Source organism: Ambystoma mexicanum, chromosome 5p (assembly GCF_040938575.1).
Source record: "Ambystoma mexicanum isolate Mex_15411 chromosome 5p, UKY_AmexF1_1, whole genome shotgun sequence".
Taxonomy (NCBI): domain Eukaryota; kingdom Metazoa; phylum Chordata; class Amphibia; order Caudata; family Ambystomatidae; genus Ambystoma; species Ambystoma mexicanum.
Window position 1 is genome coordinate 236,529,945 of NC_090930.1, and position 19,815 is coordinate 236,549,759.

Here is a 19,815-nt window from a genome sequence, read left to right on the forward strand (position 1 = left end):
CGGTAATTCTTCAATGCCCACACCGTTGCCAGGAGTGCCTTCTCACAATCGTTGAATTTTTCCTCCACAGAGGATAAAGTTTTGCTCGCATAGGAGATTACTTTATTGACCTTGTCATGCTTTTGGTATAATACTGCCGTCAAGCACGTATTAGAGAACCCATCTCCAGGAAGAACTCCTTGTTTCTGACAGGGTAAGCTAGGCAAGGCGCTTGTGAGAGGCTTCTCTTGAGTTGTTTTTCCGCCTCGGCTTGTTCAGGACCCCATTCCCACTTGACCCCCCCCTTCAGGAGATGAATCAGGGGTCTGGTGATCTCTGCGTAGCCCTCAATGAACTTTCTGCTGTAATTAGTCAGTCCAAGGAGGCTCCTTAGTTCCCGCAGAGCTGCAGGGTCTTTCAGTTTCTGAAGTGCTTCCACTTTCTTTTCCTGGGGACAGAGACCCTGAGGAGTAATCTCATGCTCCAAGAAATTAACACGGGTTCTACACCACTTTGCTTTCTGAAAGGAAAGTTTTGCTCCGGCGGCCCTCAACTGGGTCAGAACATAACGGATCTCCGCTATGTGTTCCTCCACAGATGAACTTTTGATGAGGACATCATCTACATAAGCCAGGTTACCCCTCGCACCCAGGTCGGGCATGGCCTTATGTAGGAAAATGTTGAATTCATTGCCGGAGTTGAGGTATCCGAAGGGAGTCCGGGTCCATGTATACTGCTGGCCCCCAAAGGTAAAAGCCAGCTTGTATTGGTCCTCCCTACTGACCGGCACGGTCCAGTATCCATTGGTCAGGTCTATTGCAGTGAATACCTGTGACCCCTGAATCTGGGCCAGCCCTTGGTCAATGTAGGGAAGAGGCCATCGGGAAGTATGTACCCGTTTGTTGAGCTCCCTAAGGTCAGCGCAGAGTCTCCACTGGCCGTTTGGCTTTAATATTCCCAGCACCGGATTATTGAAGGTGGTGTGGACGGGACGGATTATTCCCCTGGACTCAAGGTTCTTAATTATTTCAGTAAGGGACTCCATTGATGCGAGAGGCAAGCAATATTTCTTCACAAACACTGGAGTCATGACAGGGTCCGTGGAGATTGTTGTTGTGTGGATGTCGGTGTGACCACAGTCATATGAGTCTACCGCAAAGAGATCTTGGAAATCCAAGAAGACTTGTTTCAACTTTTGCTTCTGTTCCAGAGTCACACAGGCATCAGCTAGGTTGACTCTCTCTTCCATCATCTGCCTGAAGCCTGGAAAGACTTCTGGTTTGGCTATCTCAGCGGCCTCCTCCAGCTGGGTGGAGAAGCCCCTGGTCAGAGTGCTGATTTGGACTGGAGGCTTCAGGTGGGAAAGGCAGCCCTCATGGACCTGGAAAATCACCTCATCCCTCCTGAAGTCACAAGTCACATCTTCCTTACTATAAGGGCAAGAAGTGTACACCAGGAAGTTCCCCCCATGGCGGGTAAAAATCCTGTCTGATGTTGTATTGTCCTCACTGTCACTGTCAAAACAGTCCTTGGGGATTGGTCCTAACAGTTCATTTCCTAAATCGATGGAAAAATGTCGGTCATCAACCGCCATTCCAATATTGGTGCCTGCGGCTAGAGTAATACTCTTTAAGTCGCTGTTATCCACCTCTATTAGAATGGTGTCATGTTCTATGTTGACTAATGGAGTTGGGTTTACCACCAACCCTTGCTGTTGGAGAGAAGCATTTAGGTGTATATAAGCATCAGGGTTTTTCAAATGTTGTCCTCTTTTAACTTTCACTTCCAGGGAGAATTGTCGGGTCCTTTCTGGGATGGTGACTTCCTCTTTGATCTGAATCTCAACTGCATAAGGTAGCAATTGAGCTGACCTAAATGCTTTTTCTGGATCATCAAAGCCCATGGGATTATCCGCTAATCGGGACCAAGCTTTGAAGTTTATTAGGTCCAAACTAATGGCAAAGCGATTGAGAATGTCACTGCCTAAGTAAAAAGCAGCAGTGACGTCTCGCACGACCCAACAATTGTGGACTATGCTCTTGTTGCCAATGGAGATTTTGAGCATACACCTGCTTGGCAGGAGATGTTTGGAATTGGGTGCTTCCAGGTCCATTTCCCATTTGTCTATCAGTTTGAATGTGGGAATGGCTGGATCTTTTGGGAGTTGGCGGAACATGGCTTCGCTGATGAAGCTCTTACCGTTGTTCACACACACTCGAGCGAGAACAGAGTCCTTCCCATCATTTAACTGAACAGGGATGAACAACTGCTCTCCAATTTGCTGAATATCAGCCAGGCTCTGAGCTGATTTCACATCTTTCTGGACTATAGGAGTGGGAGTTTCTGATTGTGGATTAGTAAAGAATTTCAGGGTGTTTCCTTCCAGTGTGGAATACCACCTTAAACTGGAAGGGAGGTTGATTTTCAGAAATAGAGAGGACCCCCCCATCACCAGTCTGTTGTCCTACTGCTATTACTGTCACGTCTGGAATTTGGTTATTCTGGAAGTGGAATTCTACTTGGTCAGATTTTTGTTCAACCATGTGGCATGTGCTGTTTAAACTAACATGGTTGACACTCTGTTTTAATTTTATGGGTCGGCTAGTCTGGGTCCAGAGGACCTTGTTTACGCAATCTATTAAGGGTGACAACCTTCTCAGGAGGTCATTCCCTAGTAAACAAGGGGTGCCCTCTGGAGTCACAACTATGACCGGGTGTTTCACCTTGCGTCGCCCAATTTTAATGTCCAAATCTGCCGTCCCCTCGACGGGAATTTCCTTCCCGTCAAAGTTCTGGAGTTGTCCAGGAAGTGAGGTGAGAGGAATTTGGTAATTCCCTCCCCTTCCTGCATTCAGTTTATCAAAGGCCCTTCTGGACAGAAGGGTAGCTTGAGATCCCATGTCCACCAGCGCTAAAATCGTACCCTGCCCCTGTACTTGTACCGGGGCATAATATCTTCCCTCCTTCTCCTCAAGGGGGCACAGATAATGCACATTTTTGGACAACTGGTGGGCTAACTTTCTGGTTTTGGACATTGCTAGAGAAGAGATTTGGGCAGAATTCTGTGGAGAGCCTTGGGAATCTGAAAGAAAAAGTTGGCAACTGGAGATCAGAGCCATTGTGGGTTCCCCTGGTTCCGGTTCTGGGCCGCCTCCCCCTTCTTGGAGGCAGTCACCAGGATGGGTTTGAACCAGGGGATTTTGGTATTGTGGGTTCTGGGATGAGATGATGGGCGGCGGTAGCTCAGTCTCCATATCTCCCCAGTCTGAATTGACATCCCTTGGGACCCATTTTTCCTTGGGAGGAGTTCCCCCATCTCTGAAGGAGAAGGTCCTTTCCCCAGGATCCTCTGAGGATCCCTCTCCCTCAAATTGGAAGACCTGTACCTCCTCCACAAAGAGGGTCTGTTTGGGTCCTTTGTTTCTCCTACCCCCCCTCTGCTCCTTGGGAGGCGGGCTTTCAGGGACAGAAGATTTTGTTTCCGGTTCCTGGTTTTCCAGGGGCTGTTTACAAGTTGGGAAGGAAGCTTCCTCCAAGGCTTTACACCCCCCTTCCCCTTGTGCCTCCTCCCTGGGAACCAGTGTGTTATCGGGGTGCTGCCCCCGTCATTGTTCTGGAGCACCAGGTCCAGAGTTTGGGGCATTCTGCGGTGGCATGCTCATCTGAGGGTTCTGTTGAGCCCTCAGTATGTGACCCAGAACCTGTGCCATATTTTGGACCTGGCGCTCTAACTGGGAAACCCGCTCAGGCTGATACGGGGCTCTATTTTCTCCCCTGGGCTGATCCCGGGAAGGGTAGCTATCCCTTCTCTGGTAGTACCTCTGGTTGGGAAGATTTTGGTACCCCTCCACCCTTGGCCTCCCCTCTCCCGGATTAGGTTGTCTGGGCTCAGGGAATTGGGGAAAGAAGGATGGATGATTTTGGGGCTGGAAATTGGGTGGATACCTGGGGAAAACTTTCTGCCCAGGATTTGGAGAATTTCTGCCCTCCTTGGGGAAGTTAGGAGGGAATTCCCCGGGTCAGGTGCTTGGCTGGATCCCCCCCTTGGGCTGGAGGAGTCCACACATAACCCAGGATTGGTCTGTTTCCCTTGTAACGGGGACTTACATAGTCAGGAGAGCGAGGGACCTCATTTGTGGGACTACCTCTTTCACTCCCTGTCTGTGACTGGCCCGAGGACCTTCTGGGCCTAGCATTATTAGGTGCAGGTAGGTTTGTAGGCCCCCCCATCTCCAAATCCAAAACGGGGGTGACCTTTACCTCTGCCACCTTGGCAGCAGCAGGGGTGCTGTTGGTTTTGGGATTTTTCTGGGTATTGCTTTTATTTTCTATGTGCTTCTGCACCTCATAGATCCGGGTAGCCTGTTCAATGACCCAGTCTAAAGATCTTTTCTCATGAAAATCTCTCACAAGCTGGGTCATTATATATTTGGGCAAGGCATGAAAAAATGTATTGACAAATTCTCTGCTGTCTGTGCGCACCCTTCTGGTGGTCTGCGCAAAGGCACGTTTCAGTTCTTGCACGAATTCTTGTGGGGCCTGATCCTCCCCACATTGCAAATTGTAGGCTGCCTTGCGAGCCTCTTGAGGATTTCTGTGAACAGAAAAATGTTTCAAGATGGCCGCCTTATAGGTGGACCATCTTAAATGATTTTGGTCCTCCAGCCCCGCAAAGAAACTGGAGTATTCTGGGGAGAATGTCCATTTGACGTACTGGATGCAGCTACTGCTGTCCTTCAAATGGAAAGTCTCCATCATTTGCTCATAGAGCTCCAAGTGTTCCCAAACAGAGTACTTGGCGTTCTTATGATAAGGCGTGATTTTGGTCCTCCAGCCCCGCAAAGAAACTGGAGTATTCTGGGGAGAATGTCCATTTGACGTACTGGATGCAGCTACTGCTGTCCTTCAAATGGAAAGTCTCCATCATTTGCTCATAGAGCTCCAAGTGTTCCCAAACAGAGTACTTGGCGTTCTTATGATAAGGCGTGATGACACTCCTGATTGCCTTAATCTGTTTCAATGGGTCCTTAAGCAAGGCCCTTTTTGCCTTATTGGCCTTTTTGGTTCGGGTAACCCTTGTCCATTCATCCTCTGACTCAGAGGCACTGCTCCCAGAGGTTCCTGTCTGATCTTCCAGGTTTTCCCGGATTCTGCGAGCCTGGGAATGGATGGCAGAATGTGGGGACCTCGTCTCCTGTGTCCTGCGCCGTTCAGAGGAGTCTTCAGATTCCTCCTTGCTGCCAGGATTTGATGGGTACCCCCCCACTGACCTAACCGGGCAGAAGTTTTCAGGATGCCCTTAATGGGCCTATTCTCCTGGGGTTCCCCACTAAATTGCACTGTGCTTGGGTGCCCATACCCGGATGCCCGCCCATCCATTCCTGGGAGGTACTGGACTATGAGCCCCATGCTTCTGGCTGGATAGTAATCTGCCATCCCTGTGGCCCGGTGCTCATGTGCGCCAGGGGACAGGGGGGTGGCAGAGTCCAGGGACTGAGAGAGATAAACGCCTCTGGTACTAGGGCTCCTGAGGTTATGCTCAGGAGTTTCCCTTTCCCAGCGAACCTGGTCTCTATCCGCCCCTGCTCCCTGTTGCAATGCAAGAGCCTGCGCCTTCAGTTCCTCAGTTAAGGCCTTACTAGACTCTATCAGTCTCTCCTGCATCGCTACCTGTTGTTGGAGCCTATCATTGTGCTGGCAGAGAGCCTCATTCTCTCTCTGCGTTTCCTGATTGGTCCTGGAGCACTGGGCCAGTCTTTGCTGCAGGAGGGTTACCTCCTAAGCTGTGTCCCTATTGGCCTGCTCCTTTCTTGTCAGAGCATCCTCCACCTTCCTGGTGTGCTCTAACAAGTTCTGGTGTTCTTTTTGGAGGTCACCCAGTCCCTGGAGGGCCAGGTGATTTTCTTCCATTTTCCTTTTTAAGTGGCAGACTTCCTGGCCTAAGGTATCCCTTTCCTGACTAAGAGCCTGCATCTGTGCCGCCAGGTCGTCCCTTTGCCTTTGGAAGGCACCAGTTTTCTGGCGCTCCTGGTCAAACTCTGCCTGGGTATCCAGGTCTTTCAAAATCAGTTTATTGCTCTCTGCCTTCTCCCTATCTAGGTGGCTTTGCAGGGTGACTACCTGCTCAGCACATGCCCTATTGAAGTCTAACTGTTGCTCCAGCTTTTTCTGGCTCTGCAGTAGGGAGTCCAAACCTTCTTGGTACTCCTTCTGCAAGGCCAGAAATCTGGTATCCTGGTCCGCCTTTTCCTGTTGCAGCACATCCATATCCTCCTTTATTTTAGTGATGTACCGTCTGCTGTCATTTTCTGACTCCTGGCTCCTGAGCAGCCTCTGCTCAGAAGAGTCCAGATCAGATTGGGCCTTCTGTAATGCCAGCAGTTGCCTACTCGCCAGATCTTGGCCTTCAGCACATTTGTCCTGCATGGCTCCCATATGTAAATATAAATATGACGCTACCCTGGCAATCTTGTGGTGCTCATCCTTGGCCTTCGGGGCCATGTATAGTTCACTCAGGGCCACATGTAGGGGACCCTGATCTCCCCATATATCTGACCCTGTTTCAGTGACCTGTTGCGCGATTGCCTGCAACCAGACCGTTTGGTCCTGATGAGTCCACTCACCTCTCACAAACAGCTTATGTAAGAAGTGTTCTCTGGCTATTTTCATATCTACCAAGGTCGTCATTCTAGAGATTGGTCTCTGTCCTGACTTACAGAAGTTTGTATTTTATTTTTGCAAAACAGACCTTTTCCTTAGAGCGTTCCTTTGAGGAGTGCTTTACAGCGTAACACAGCGTGGTGATCCGACCGAATATGTGTATGTGGTCAGCTGGCACGCTTTATTAATCTGCACAAGTGATAGATCTAACCCAAACGTCCGGCTCGAGCCCCCAATATGTAAGAGGATTCAATTCAACACTGCAGCTAAGTCAATGCCTAGTCTGGGATACTGAATGGAAACCCTTATTGATATATCTTTACGTCCAGTTCATGCGTTCTGGATGACTACCCCTATATAACAGCCCTCTCTTGGAATCCCCCTGATCCCACTGAGCCACGAAGTAGTTCTGTTTTGCAAGTTTAAACGGTTTATTTGATAATTTAAACAATATATATATATCACACTTTATAATAAATTAATAATTGAATATCACACTTAATCTGAGCAGTAATCAATAATGGATAGTCCGGCACTAGCACACTTCTTCATAATCAATGATGAGTGGTTATAGGATGGATACGATAGCAACAATACTTTTATGGTTTCAAATGGATGCAATGTGGAATGAAATGCAGTACAGAAAATAACTTGATAGGATTTCAGCAAAAGACAATGTAATCACTTTCTTGGACAATTCACCCCCCCCTTTTATGCACTGTAAGGAGATGAAGATAACACAGTTCTTAGGAATGCAATCAAATAGAATTCAGTTCAATTCCCCCCCAGCAGCTTATACAACAGATAGGAGTTTTGAAACACAGGCAAAATGCTTTGAATATGGTGACAATGCAGTGAGAAATATGCTGAAAATGGTTTTAATTCCCTTTAGGAGGTTCAGGGTGAGTGAAATATACTTGGGATGTGTTCAGGCTCACTTTAGCAAGGATCTAGGAGTAACTAGCAGGTTAAACGAATTTTTAGCAAAGGAAAGCAATGAAGCTGCTGTTTTCACACGTGGCTGGATTTTTAACCAAATTGCAAATTGCGGTAAAATTTGCGGTAAAATTCGCGAGTGCGAGAATCGTGATTACGGCAAAAGTATGAGGAAAGTTAAACCAAGTTCCTAGCCCAAACAGTTCCAGAGATACGGACGATTAAATAAAGGTAGTTTTTCGGATTTGAAATTTTAAAAGTTCAAAGCGACAGGTTACAGCTTGCAGCTAGAAAATGACAAGTGACAGCTTTGCAAATGACAGGTGACAGTTAGGAGGCAGTTCTGGTTAGATTAAAATAGATTGAATTATATTATTTTAACTAAGAGATTGGTTCTGCACCGTTCTGCTAGGTACTCACAATATAATTTTAAAAGGAATGGGCCTCGCCACGGATCTGGTCAACAGGTTTTCTTCACTCGCCAGGGACGGTTTCTGCGCACAGCGTCTGGGTCAGCTCTACTCTGCTGGTCTGGTCTGGGTCTCTGGTTCTGATCAGGTCTGTGGGTCCGGATACAGCGTCCCCGGTTCAGCTGGTCTCTCTCTGGATACAACACTGCTCTCTGGCAAATGGCAAGAGTTCTTGCAAAGAATTCAAACAGCTCGCCTGGCTGTGAATAGTGGCAATGATTTGAGGCCTGCTAAAGAGGGATTTAGCTTGTAGTTGACCTCTCTGCTACAAATTCTGAAGTAAAGTCTTGGTCTCTGAAGGTGGATAGATTGAAGTCTCTATGTTGACTCTCTGGAGGTTGATGGAGGTAAAGTATGGATTTTCCCGGCAGAGCGTCCCGCAGCAGGTGGAATAGAAACCCCTCTCTAGCTTCCAGTGGCTTTTTTATGTCTTTTGAAAGTGGGTGTGTGTGCAGCATCACTAGCCAGCCCCTCTCTCAACTGCCCATTGGTCAAGCTTTCCTTTCTCTCTTGATTGGGGAAAAGAAGTGGAGTGTCAGAGCGATGTCATTTAATGGCTTGCAGAAAGGACACTCCCCTGTCAAATTACACACAATCTATATTTGACCTAAAGACATATTTCATAGATACACAATGGTTTGAAATTACATGCACCCATCACATATCACATGAGGTATACCCTGTTCAAACTCTGTTCTTCCTGGGGGCTTGGGTTCAAAAATGGAAACATATTTCACTTTTTGGTCGGGTTACCAATATTGGACTTGTCCCCGCATTTACACAAATGTTCGCAAAGCATGTGGGCATCAGGTGGTGGAGTGTCAGATTTTTAACATACATACATTTAGAGTAATATCCTCTTTTCCGCTAAAAACCCCCCTGAACATACCACCGGGTCCTAACACGTCTTCAAATGTGCACAGAAAAATCACAAGAATAATGATATCACTTATAAAATTTTCACAAGTCCGCTCTATGAATGATCCATCTTTTTAGATTTATGTTCTGGCCCCAAAGAGGTGTGGTTTCCCAGGTCACATGGTGTAGAAACCAGTTTATCCAGTTTCTGCCAAGCTCAGAGACCCTGCCCCTCCCAGCTTCTGCCAAGAGGAAGCTATTTTACGGTCCCCCTAATAAACCATCTGCCTGGGCCCTGGAAGGCCCATTGTTCAAAAGGAAGCCATTTACGACTACCCCAATAAACCATCTGCCTGGGCCCAGGACAGGCCTTTGTTCAACTCCCTGTAGCTGCTCCACCCCTAATCTAATCAGAGAGGTGACAACTCCTTTTGGCAAGGGGAAGAGTGGCTGAGCAGGTTTTAACTCCTGTGGGGTAGATGTCAGGCAGAATTCAGTTCCTTAAGCCAGGCCCCAGCTAATGTCAATTCTAGTTACCCAGTTTTCTGCATTCAAATAAACTAACAATTTTTACACATGCAGCTAGAATGCTGATTCTAAGTTTAAAACTATGACATTTAAACAATTGAAACCTATGTGACACTCAAAAGTAGGTCACTCATTTCTTTTAAACATTTAGATTTTTAGTGTCTTTCAGTCCAAATGTACTTAAACTGCTGAAATCCACAGCTCAGCCAGTTTTGCTATGAACATTATTTTAGGCTCATCCTCTTTCCAGATTTTGTATGCCCACAAGACTTTATTCTGTCAAATGTCTGCTGGTGTTTAGTGAGATTGTTGGATATTCTGCAATGTTTGAAATGGGCATTCTGAGCTTGCTTTCAGAGAAACAAAGGGTGATTTTTAAAGTGCTTTCTAGCGAACAGGCACTGCTGTTTTTCTCTTTGGCACCCCATTTCATTCATGGCTCTTCTGACCCAGCACACCCACACCGGGGGGTGGCAAGTCAGGCGACCATTTTGGTGTGCGCACAAACTGCGCGGTTTTCATAGATTCTGGCGCACATGTGGGCTTTTTCGGCCATCTTGGATTTCCTAAACCCACAGCACCAAATGTTGTAGCATAATAGTCCAAACGTGGGTCAGAACACCCAACAGTGTACTTGTGCGTTATAAATGACTGATATCATATTGCATCCTCTGATCCAAGCTTTTGTCAAAAGTGTTGCAGTGGTACCACAAGGATCTCCATCCTTCCTCCTGCTGTGCCCCGGCTGCACAGAAAACCCCCACCTACCCTGGGTTCACTCACAGTGTAGCAGACTGGGCTGGGAGCTCTATTCTCCATTTCCAGTGAGCCTAGAAGACCAGATGGCCTTGGTCCAGCTCTTGGGAGGCAACTAAAAGAAATGGCAGTTTAAGCCATGGCCCCAGTGCGCAGAGATGGCATTAGGGCGGGCAATGCCCGATAGCCCCAGGACATCTGGTCAGACCCAACTGGCCATTCTGACTCCTACATTTGTCTCTGATTGGGTTCCATAAGCTCCCACTTTGTGGCGGCTTAATAGGAGATGTGGAAGTGGCTCTCTGCAGGGTGACTCTGTGGTGCAGGTGACAGACACCTCCTCCACACCCGGACCAATACAGAGAAGAGAGTCTGGGCCTTGGTTGCCAATGGCAGCTTAGTCTGCAGAAATTGTGCCTTAAGTCCCAGCCCCAGTGACACTATTCTAAAGGCTATTTCTGAGGGCAATACTTTTCTGGGACGCATAACTGGATGTCAGAAACAGAATTTCAGGCCCTTTTTTGACTAAATATTCATCAGAGATACTGCAGGATGCCATGGCAGTAACGGTAAAACCTCCGTACCGAAATTCTGCAAAATGTGTAAGTACGAAGGTAAGCGCAAGTAACGGAATTAGTGACCTGTACCACTGAATGGGTAGAGGCTTTTAATACAGCCAGGCCAGACCTCCAGGTATCTCGGGGGCACCCGAGTGGGCCCCTTCCCTCCACAGGGGGTGAAGGCATTTGTACTGGCCAGCCCTGGGTTCCATGGTATTGGTGGGTTAACCCTGGTCCAATGTCACCCTTGTCGGGCCAAGTGCCCATGTCCAAATGCAGTGACAGGGAGCCCTGGCATGGTCCCCATCCCTCGAGGAGGAAAAAGCTTGAACGCATAGGGGAATGCACTAGCGTGGTTGGGCCTGAGCTCCAGGACAACTGGGATGCGATTTCCCCAGCCTGTGATTCCAGTCTTGCACGTGGGTCGATCATCCCCAAGCCCAGCAGAGGTTGTTGGTAGCCCCAGCGTGGTTCACGTCCTTCCCTGGAGTGAAAAGCTGTAACACGGCCAGAGCTCCAGGACAGCCGGGTGTGCTGCCCCTGGCCTGCGGCCCCTGTCTCCTGTGTTGGTAGACCATCCCCAAGCCAAGTAGTGGTCCCAGGGAGCCCAGGCGGGTCCCCCCCCCTCTCCAGAGGGAAAAGCTCTAGCGCAGAGAGAAAAGCTGTAACGTGGCCTGGCCAGAGCTCACATACGGGTCCACCATCCTCATTTCCATAATATTTTTCATGCATGTTTGGAACATTTTCAGGTGGGTTCTGCTGCATTTTTATATAATATGGTAAAGTTCCTGGTACTATTACATATTAAAATGTAGATTTTAGTCAGGAAAAGGTTAATGACAGCACATTGTTCAACCTTCCTCATTTCCATACTGTTCTTCATGCATGTTTGTAGCATTTTCAGGTGAGTTTTGATGCCGGTTTTAAATTAGGGTAGCATTCCGTCCCGTTCTAGGTTCTTTTTCATGTTAAAATGTAGATTTTGGGCAGTACCGTGTTAATGACAGTGCATTGTTCAACCTTCCTCATTTCCAAAATGTTCTTCAGGGATGTTTGCAGCATTCTCAGGTGGGTTTTGCAGCCTTTTTATGTATTATGGTACTGTTCCGGCCAGTTCCGGGTGCTTTTTCTTATTTAAATATTGACTTTGGGCAGTAACAGGTTATTGACAGCATATTGTTGCACCTTTCTCTTTTCAAATTTTTTTTCATGTGTGTTGGCATCTTTATCAGATGAGTTTTGCTGTCTTTTCATATATTAGGGTACCGTACCGGCCCGTTCTGGGGACTTTTTCATGATAAAATGTTGATGTTGGACAGTAATGGGTTACCGACATCACATTGTTCAACCTTCCTCAATTCCCAAATTTTCTTCATGCATGCTTGCAGCATTTTCAGGTGGGTTTTGCTGCCTTTTTATATATTATATTACGGTTCCGGCACGTTCTGCGTATTTTTTCGTGTTGAAATGTTGACTTTGTGCAATAACAGGTTAATGACACCATATTGTTGTACTGTACTCTTTTCCACAATTTTCTTCATGTGTGTTTTCATCTTTTTTCAGTTGAGTATCGCTGGCTTTTTGCCTGTTAGGGTCCCATTATTGGCACTTTTTGCAACAAAAAATTTGAGATTTTGGGCGGTAACGGGTTCATGAAACCACATTGTTACACCTTAATTATTTCAAAATGTTATTCATGCATATCTGCATATTTTGCAGTTGAGTTTCACTGCCTTTTCATATATTAGGGTGCCATTTCGGTCTGTTACGTGTACCTTCTTGTGTTAAAATGTAGATTTTGGGCAATAAAGTAATGGATTAATGATAGGACATTGTTCAACCTTCCTCATTTCCACAATGTTCTTCAGGAATGTTTGCAGCCTTTTCAGATTTTTTTTTGCCTTTTTATATGCTATCGTGCAGTTCCGTCCCGTTCCGTCTACTTTTTCGTGGTGAAATATAGATTTTGGCAGGAATGGATAGATGACACCAGATTGTTTCACTGTTCTCATTTCAAAATGTTCTTCATGTGTGTCTGTATCATGTTCAGTTGAGTTTCGATGCCTTTTCATATAGTAGGTTACCGTTCTAGCCCGTTCTGGGTTTTTCTTTGTATTAAAATGTAGATTTTGGGCAGTAATGGGTTAATGACAGCACATTGTTTCACCTTTCCCATTTCAAAATGTTATTAATGTATGTCTTCATCATTTTCAGTTGAGTTTCACTGCCGTTTAATATATTAGGGTACTGTTCTGGCCCGTTGCGGATACTTTTCCATCTTAAAATCGAGATTGTTAGCAGTAATGGGTTAATGAAAGCAGTTTGTTCAACCTTCCTCATTTCCAAAATGTTCTCCATACATTTCTACAGCATTTTCCGGTCGGTTTTTCTGCTTTTTTATCTATTATGGTACTGTTCCAGCCCGTTCCATATACTTTTTTGTGTTAAAATGTTGGCTTTGGGCAGTAACGGCTTAATGACAACATACTGTTGCACCTTTCTCTTTTCCAAAATTTTCTTCATGTGTGTTTGCATCTCTTCCAGGTGAGTTTTGCTGCCTTTTCATATATTGGCATACATTTTGTGGTAAAATGTAGATTTTGGGCAGTAATAGGTTAATGACAACACATTGTTTCACCTTTCGTATTTCAAAATGTTCTTCATTCATGTCTGCATCATTCTCAGTTGAGTTTCTCTGACTTTTCATATATTAGGGCACTGTTCTGGCCCGTTTACGGGTATTTTCTTGTGTTAAAATGTAGATTTTGGGCAGTAATTAATTGATGACAAGCCATTCTTCAACCTTCCTCATTTCCAAAATGTTCTTCATGCATGTTCTCAGCCTTTTAAAGTGTTTGTTCTGCCTTTTTATATACAATGGTACAATTCTGGTCTGTTCTGTCTACTTTTCCGTGATGAAATGTAGATTGTGGACAGTAATGGGTTAATGACACCACATTGTTTCACTATTCTCATTTCAAACTGTTCTTCATGTGTGTCTGTATCATTTTCAGCTGAGTTTCGCTGCCTTTTCGTATATTAGGGTACCGTTCCGAACCGTTCTGGGTGTTAAAATGTAGATTTTGGGCATTAATGGATTAATGACAGCATATTGTTCAACCTTTTAAATTTCAAAAATGTTCTTCATGCATGTTTGCATCATTTTCAGCTGGGTTTTGCTTCCTTTGTATGTATTAAGGTACTGCTACGGCCCTTTCTGGGGATTTTCTCGTGATAAAATATAGATTTGGGCAGTAACAGGGTAATTAATAACAGCATATTTTTGTACATTTCTCATTTCCAAAATATTCTTCATGTTTGTTTGCATCTTTTACAGTTGATTGTTGCTGCCTTTTTATGTATTAGGACACTGTTCCGACTCGTTTCCGGGTACTGTTTTCGTATTAAAATGTAGATTTGGGGAAGTAATGGTGTAATCATAGCACATTGTTCAACCCTCCTCATTTCCAAAATGTTCTTTAGGAATTTTTAAAGCATTTGCAGGTGTTTTTTCTGCCTTTTGTTATGTTATGGTACCAGTCCAGCCTGTGCTGTGTACTTTTTTGTTATAAAATGTAGATTTTGAGCAGTAATGGGTTAATGACACCATATTGTTTCACCTTTCTCCTTTCAAAATGTTCTCCATGTCATATTCAGTTGAGTTTTGCAGCCATTTCATATATTATGGTACCGTTCTGGCCCTTTCGGGTACTTCTACGTGTTAAAATGTATATTTTGGGCTGTAATGAGCCAATGACACCACATTGTTCAACCTTCCTCATTTCAAAAATATTCGTCATGCATGTTTGCAGCATTTTCACTTTGGTTTTGCTGCCTTTTTATATATTATGGTCCAGTTGTGGCCAGTTCTGTGTACTTTCTTGTGATCAAATGTAGATTTTGGGCAGTAATGGGTTAATGACACCAGATTGTTTCACCATTCTCATTTCAAAATGTTCTTCATGTGTGTCTGCATCATTTTCAGTTGAGTTTTACTGTCTTTTAATATATTAGGGTACCATCCTGGCCCTTTCTGTGTACCTTTCATCTTAAAATGTAGATTTTAAGCATTAATGGGTTAATGAAAGCACTTTGTTCAACCTTCCTCATTTAAAAAATGTTCTCGATACATTTCTGCAGCATTGCCAGGTGGGGTTTGCTGCCTTTTTATGTATTATGGTACTGTTCGGCCCATTCCAAGTACTTATTGTGTTAAAATGTTGACTTTGGGCAGTAACGGGTTAGTGACAACATACTGTTGCACCTTTCTCTTTTTCCAAATTTTCTTCATGTGTGTTTCCATTTTTTCCAAGTTAGTTTTGCTGCCTTTTCATATATATATATATATATATATATATATATATATATATATATATATATATATATATATATCCGTTGCTGGCACTTTTTGTGGTAAAATGTCGATTTTGGGCGGTAATGGGTTAATGACAATGCATTGTTTCACCTTTCTAATTTCAAAATGTTCTTCATGCATGTATGCCTCATTTTCAGTTGAGTTTCACTGACTTTTCATATATTAGGGTACCGTTCTGGCCCGTTCTGAGTATTTTCTTGCGTTAAAATGTAGATTTTGGCCAGTAATGGGTTAATGACAGCACGTTGTTCAACCTTCCTCATTTCCAAAATGTTCTTCATGCATGTTTCAGCATTTTCAGGTGGGTATTTCTGCATTTGTATGTATTAGGGTACTGTTTTGACCCGTTCCGGGTACTTTTTCGTGTTAAAATGTAGATTATGGGCAGTAATGGGTTAATGACACCAAATTGTTGCACTTTTCTCATTTCAAAATGTTCTTCATGTTTTTCTGCATCATAGATAAAGGTTTAGTAACCCAATTTTATGCTATGTTTATGTTGAGTATTGAATGTATATGTGTTTAATAAATGGAAAAGGAATAGTGTATTGTTTGTGTTTTCGCTAAAAGGATAGACAATTAGTATGGTTTTGGGATAAGTGATAGGCAAACGTATGTAAACACGTTTCACATTTTTTTGCACGCAGAGCATCAAATGCGCTTGTTACAGCTCCAGTGTTAGGGATATAATGGTAGGAACATTTTAGGGAAGTAACAGACGTTGTTAGATTTATATTGTGCCAAGACAAACTCAGTAGGACCAGAACAGATAGCGATGCAACGTCATCTGTAGAAGAGCTAATAAGAACAGCACAGAGAAACTTTTGCACCATATAGACGCTAGTCAAAGCAAGCCTGCCATCACTTCTGCAAAGTTATAGGGGGGGTCCAAAAACATTTTTCTTCCCCACAGACTGAATGGGGAAAAAACTTTGCTCGTGCCTACAGCCCAAACCGCTGGATGGATTTTCACCAAATTTGGACCAGGAGAAGCAGCTTGGTCCCGAAAGCGTGCTTTTGCAGATTTGGTGAAAATCCATCCAGTAGTTTTTTTTAAAATGACCAAAAAGTAGGTCATAAAAAATTAGTGATATCTGTGTTCGGTCCGCGGACAGACTTCCCTGTTCGCTCCGCAGACAGTGTCCTGATTGGCCGATTGGCTTGCGTGATGTCTGCGGACATGCGACGTGTTTGCTGATTGGACGGCACAGAGCGTGGAGGGCGTCAGATTTTCGGTAGCGCCCATCATCTTGGATTCGCGGACGTCCGCGGACAGCGCAGTGAAACTTGGTTTACAATTTGTATTTTTATGTGGTAGATGCTCTTGTTGTGTTCGATTTGTCTGCGGACAAAACGGCTGTTCTGAAATGTTCTAAGTAAACTAAATGGGGGGGTGTTCTGAGGACGCAATATGTGTCCGTTTTGTTTGCAAGAAAGCTGAAACTGTTCTAAGAACACTTGCGGTGTCCTGAAATGTTCGTAGGGGGTGTCGTGAAGACGCTGTCCGTATTGTTCTCTGGCAAGTTGAATGTGTTCTAAGAACACTGGTGGTGTTCTGAAATGCTCGTAAATAAACAAAATAGGGGTGTCCTGAGGACGCTGTTCTTCAATTGGAAGTTGAATGTGTTCTAAGAACACTTGTGGTGTCCTGAAATGTTTGTAAATAAACAAAATGGGACTATCCTGAGGACGCTGTCCGTAGTGTTCGATGGGAAATTGAATGTGTTCTAAGAACATTCGCGGTGTCCTGAAATGTTCGTAAATAAACAAAATGGGGGTGTCCTGAGGACGCTGTCCGTATTGTTCGTTGTCAAGTTTAAAGTGTTCTAAGAACACTCGCGGTGTCCTGAAATGCTCGTAGAGGGTGTCCTGAAGACGCTGTCCGTATTGTTCTCTGGCAAGTTGAATGTGTTCTAAGAACACTTGCGGTGTCCTGAAATATTCGTAAATAAACAAAATGGGGGTGTCCTGAGGACGATGTCCGTATTGTTCTCTGGCAAGTTGAATGTATTCTAAGAACACTCGTGGTGTTCTGAAATGTTCGTAGGGGGTGTCCTGAAGACGCTGTCCATATTGTTCTCTAGCAAGTTGAATGTGTTCTAAGAATACTGGTGGTGTTCTGAAATGTTCGTAAATAAACAAAATGGGGGTGTCCTGAGGACGCTGTCCATATTGTTCAATGGCAAGTTGAATGTGTTCTAAGAACACTCGTGGTGTCCTGAAATGTTCGTAAATAAACAAAATGGGGGTGTCTTGAGGACACTGTCTGTATTGTTCGATGGGAAGTTGAATGTGTTCTAAGAACACTGGCGGTGTCCTGAAATGTTCAAAAATAAACAAAATGGGGGTGTCCTGAGGACGCTGTCCGTATTGTTCGTTGTCAAGTTTAAAGTGTTCTAAGAACACTCGCGGTGTCCTGAAATGTTCGTAGGGGGTGTCCTGAAGACGCTGTCCGTATTGTTCTCTGGCAAGGTGAATGTGTTCTAAGAACACTGGCGGTGTCCTGAAATGTTCGAAAATAAACAAAATGGGGGTGTCCTGAGGACGCTGTCCGTATTGTTTGTAGTCAAGTTTAAAGTGTTCTAAGAACACTCGCGATGTCCTGAAATGTTCGTAGGGGGTGTCCTGAAGACGCTGACCGTATTATTCTCTAGCAAGTTCAATGTGTTCTAAGAACACTGCCGGTGTCCTGAAATGTTTGCAAATAAATAAATGGGGGTGCCCTGAGGATGCTGTCCGTATTGTTCGTTGTCAAGTTTAAAGTGTTCTAGGAGCACTCGCGGTGTCCTGAAATGTTCGTAGGGGGTGTCCTGATGAAGCTGTCCGAATTGTTCTCTGGCAAGTTGAATGTGTTCTAAGAACACTGCCGGTATCCTGAAATGTTCGAAAATAAACAAAATGGGGGTGTCCTGAGGACGCTGTCCGTATTGTTCGTTGTCAAGTTTAAAGTGTTCTAAGAACACTCGCGGTGTCCTGAATTGTCCGTAGGGGGTGTCCTGAAGACACTGTCCGTATTGTTCTCTGGCAAGTTGAATGTGTTCTAAGAACACTGGCGGTGTCCTGAAATGTTCGGAAATAAACAAAATGGGGGTGTCCTGAGGACGCTGTCCGTATTGTTTGTTGTCAAGTTTAAAGTGCTCTAAGAACACTCACGGTGTTCTGAAATGTTCGTAGTGGGTGTCCTGAAGACGCTGACCGTATTGTTCTCTGGCAAGTTCAATGTGTTCTAAGAACACTGGCGGTATCCTGAAATGTTTGAAAATAAACAAAATGGGGGTGTCCTGAGGACGCTGTCCGTATTGTTCGTTGTCAAGTTTAAAGTGTTCTAAGAACACTCGCGGTGTCCTGCAATGTTCGTAGAGGGTGGCCTGAAGACGCTGTCCGTATTGTTCTCTGGCAAGTTGAATGTGTTCTAAGAACACTTGTGGTGTCCTGAAATATTCGTAAATAAACAAAATGGGGGTGTCCTGAGGACGCTGTCCGTATTGTTCTCTGGCAAGTTGAATGTATTCTAAGAACACTCGTGGTGTTCTGAAATGTTCGTAGGGGGTGTCCTGAAGACGCTGTCCATATTGTTCTCTAGCAAGTTGAATGTGTTCTAAGAATACTGGTGGTGTTCTGAAATGTTCGTAAATAAACAAAATGGGGGTGTCCTGAGGACGCTGTCCATATTGTTCAATGGCAAGTTGAATGTGTTCTAAGAACACTCGTGGTGTCCTGAAATGTTCGTAAATAAACAAAATGGGGGTGTCTTGAGGACACTGTCTGTATTGTTCGATGGGAAGTTGAATGTGTTCTAAGAACACTGGCGGTGTCCTGAAATGTTCAAAAATAAACAAAATGGGGGTGTCCTGAGGACGCTGTCCGTATTGTTCGTTGTCAAGTTTAAAGTGTTCTAAGAACACTCGCGGTGTCCTGAAATGTTCGTAGGGGGTGTCCTGAAGACGCTGTCCGTATTGTTCTCTGGCAAGGTGAATGTGTTCTAAGAACACTGGCGGTGTCCTGAAATGTTCGAAAATAAACAAAATGGGGGTGTCCTGAGGACGCTGTCCGTATTGTTTGTAGTCAAGTTTAAAGTGTTCTAAGAACACTCGCGATGTCCTGAAATGTTCGTAGGGGGTGTCCTGAAGACGCTGACCGTATTGTTCTCTAGCAAGTTCAATGTGTTCTAAGAACACTGCCGGTGTCCTGAAATGTTTGCAAATAAATAAATGGGGGTGCCCTGAGGATGCTGTCCGTATTGTTCGTTGTCAAGTTTAAAGTGTTCTAGGAGCACTCGCGGTGTCCTGAAATGTTCGTAGGGGGTGTCCTGATGAAGCTGTCCGAATTGTTCTCTGGCAAGTTGAATGTGTTCTAAGAACACTGCCGGTATCCTGAAATGTTCGAAAATAAACAAAATGGGGGTGTCCTGAGGACGCTGTCCGTATTGTTCGTTGTCAAGTTTAAAGTGTTCTAAGAACACTCGCGGTGTCCTGAATTGTCCGTAGGGGGTGTCCTGAAGACACTGTCCGTATTGTTCTCTGGCAAGTTGAATGTGTTCTAAGAACACTGGCGGTGTCCTGAAATGTTCGGAAATAAACAAAATGGGGGTGTCCTGAGGACGCTGTCCGTATTGTTTGTTGTCAAGTTTAAAGTGCTCTAAGAACACTCACGGTGTTCTGAAATGTTCGTAGTGGGTGTCCTGAAGACGCTG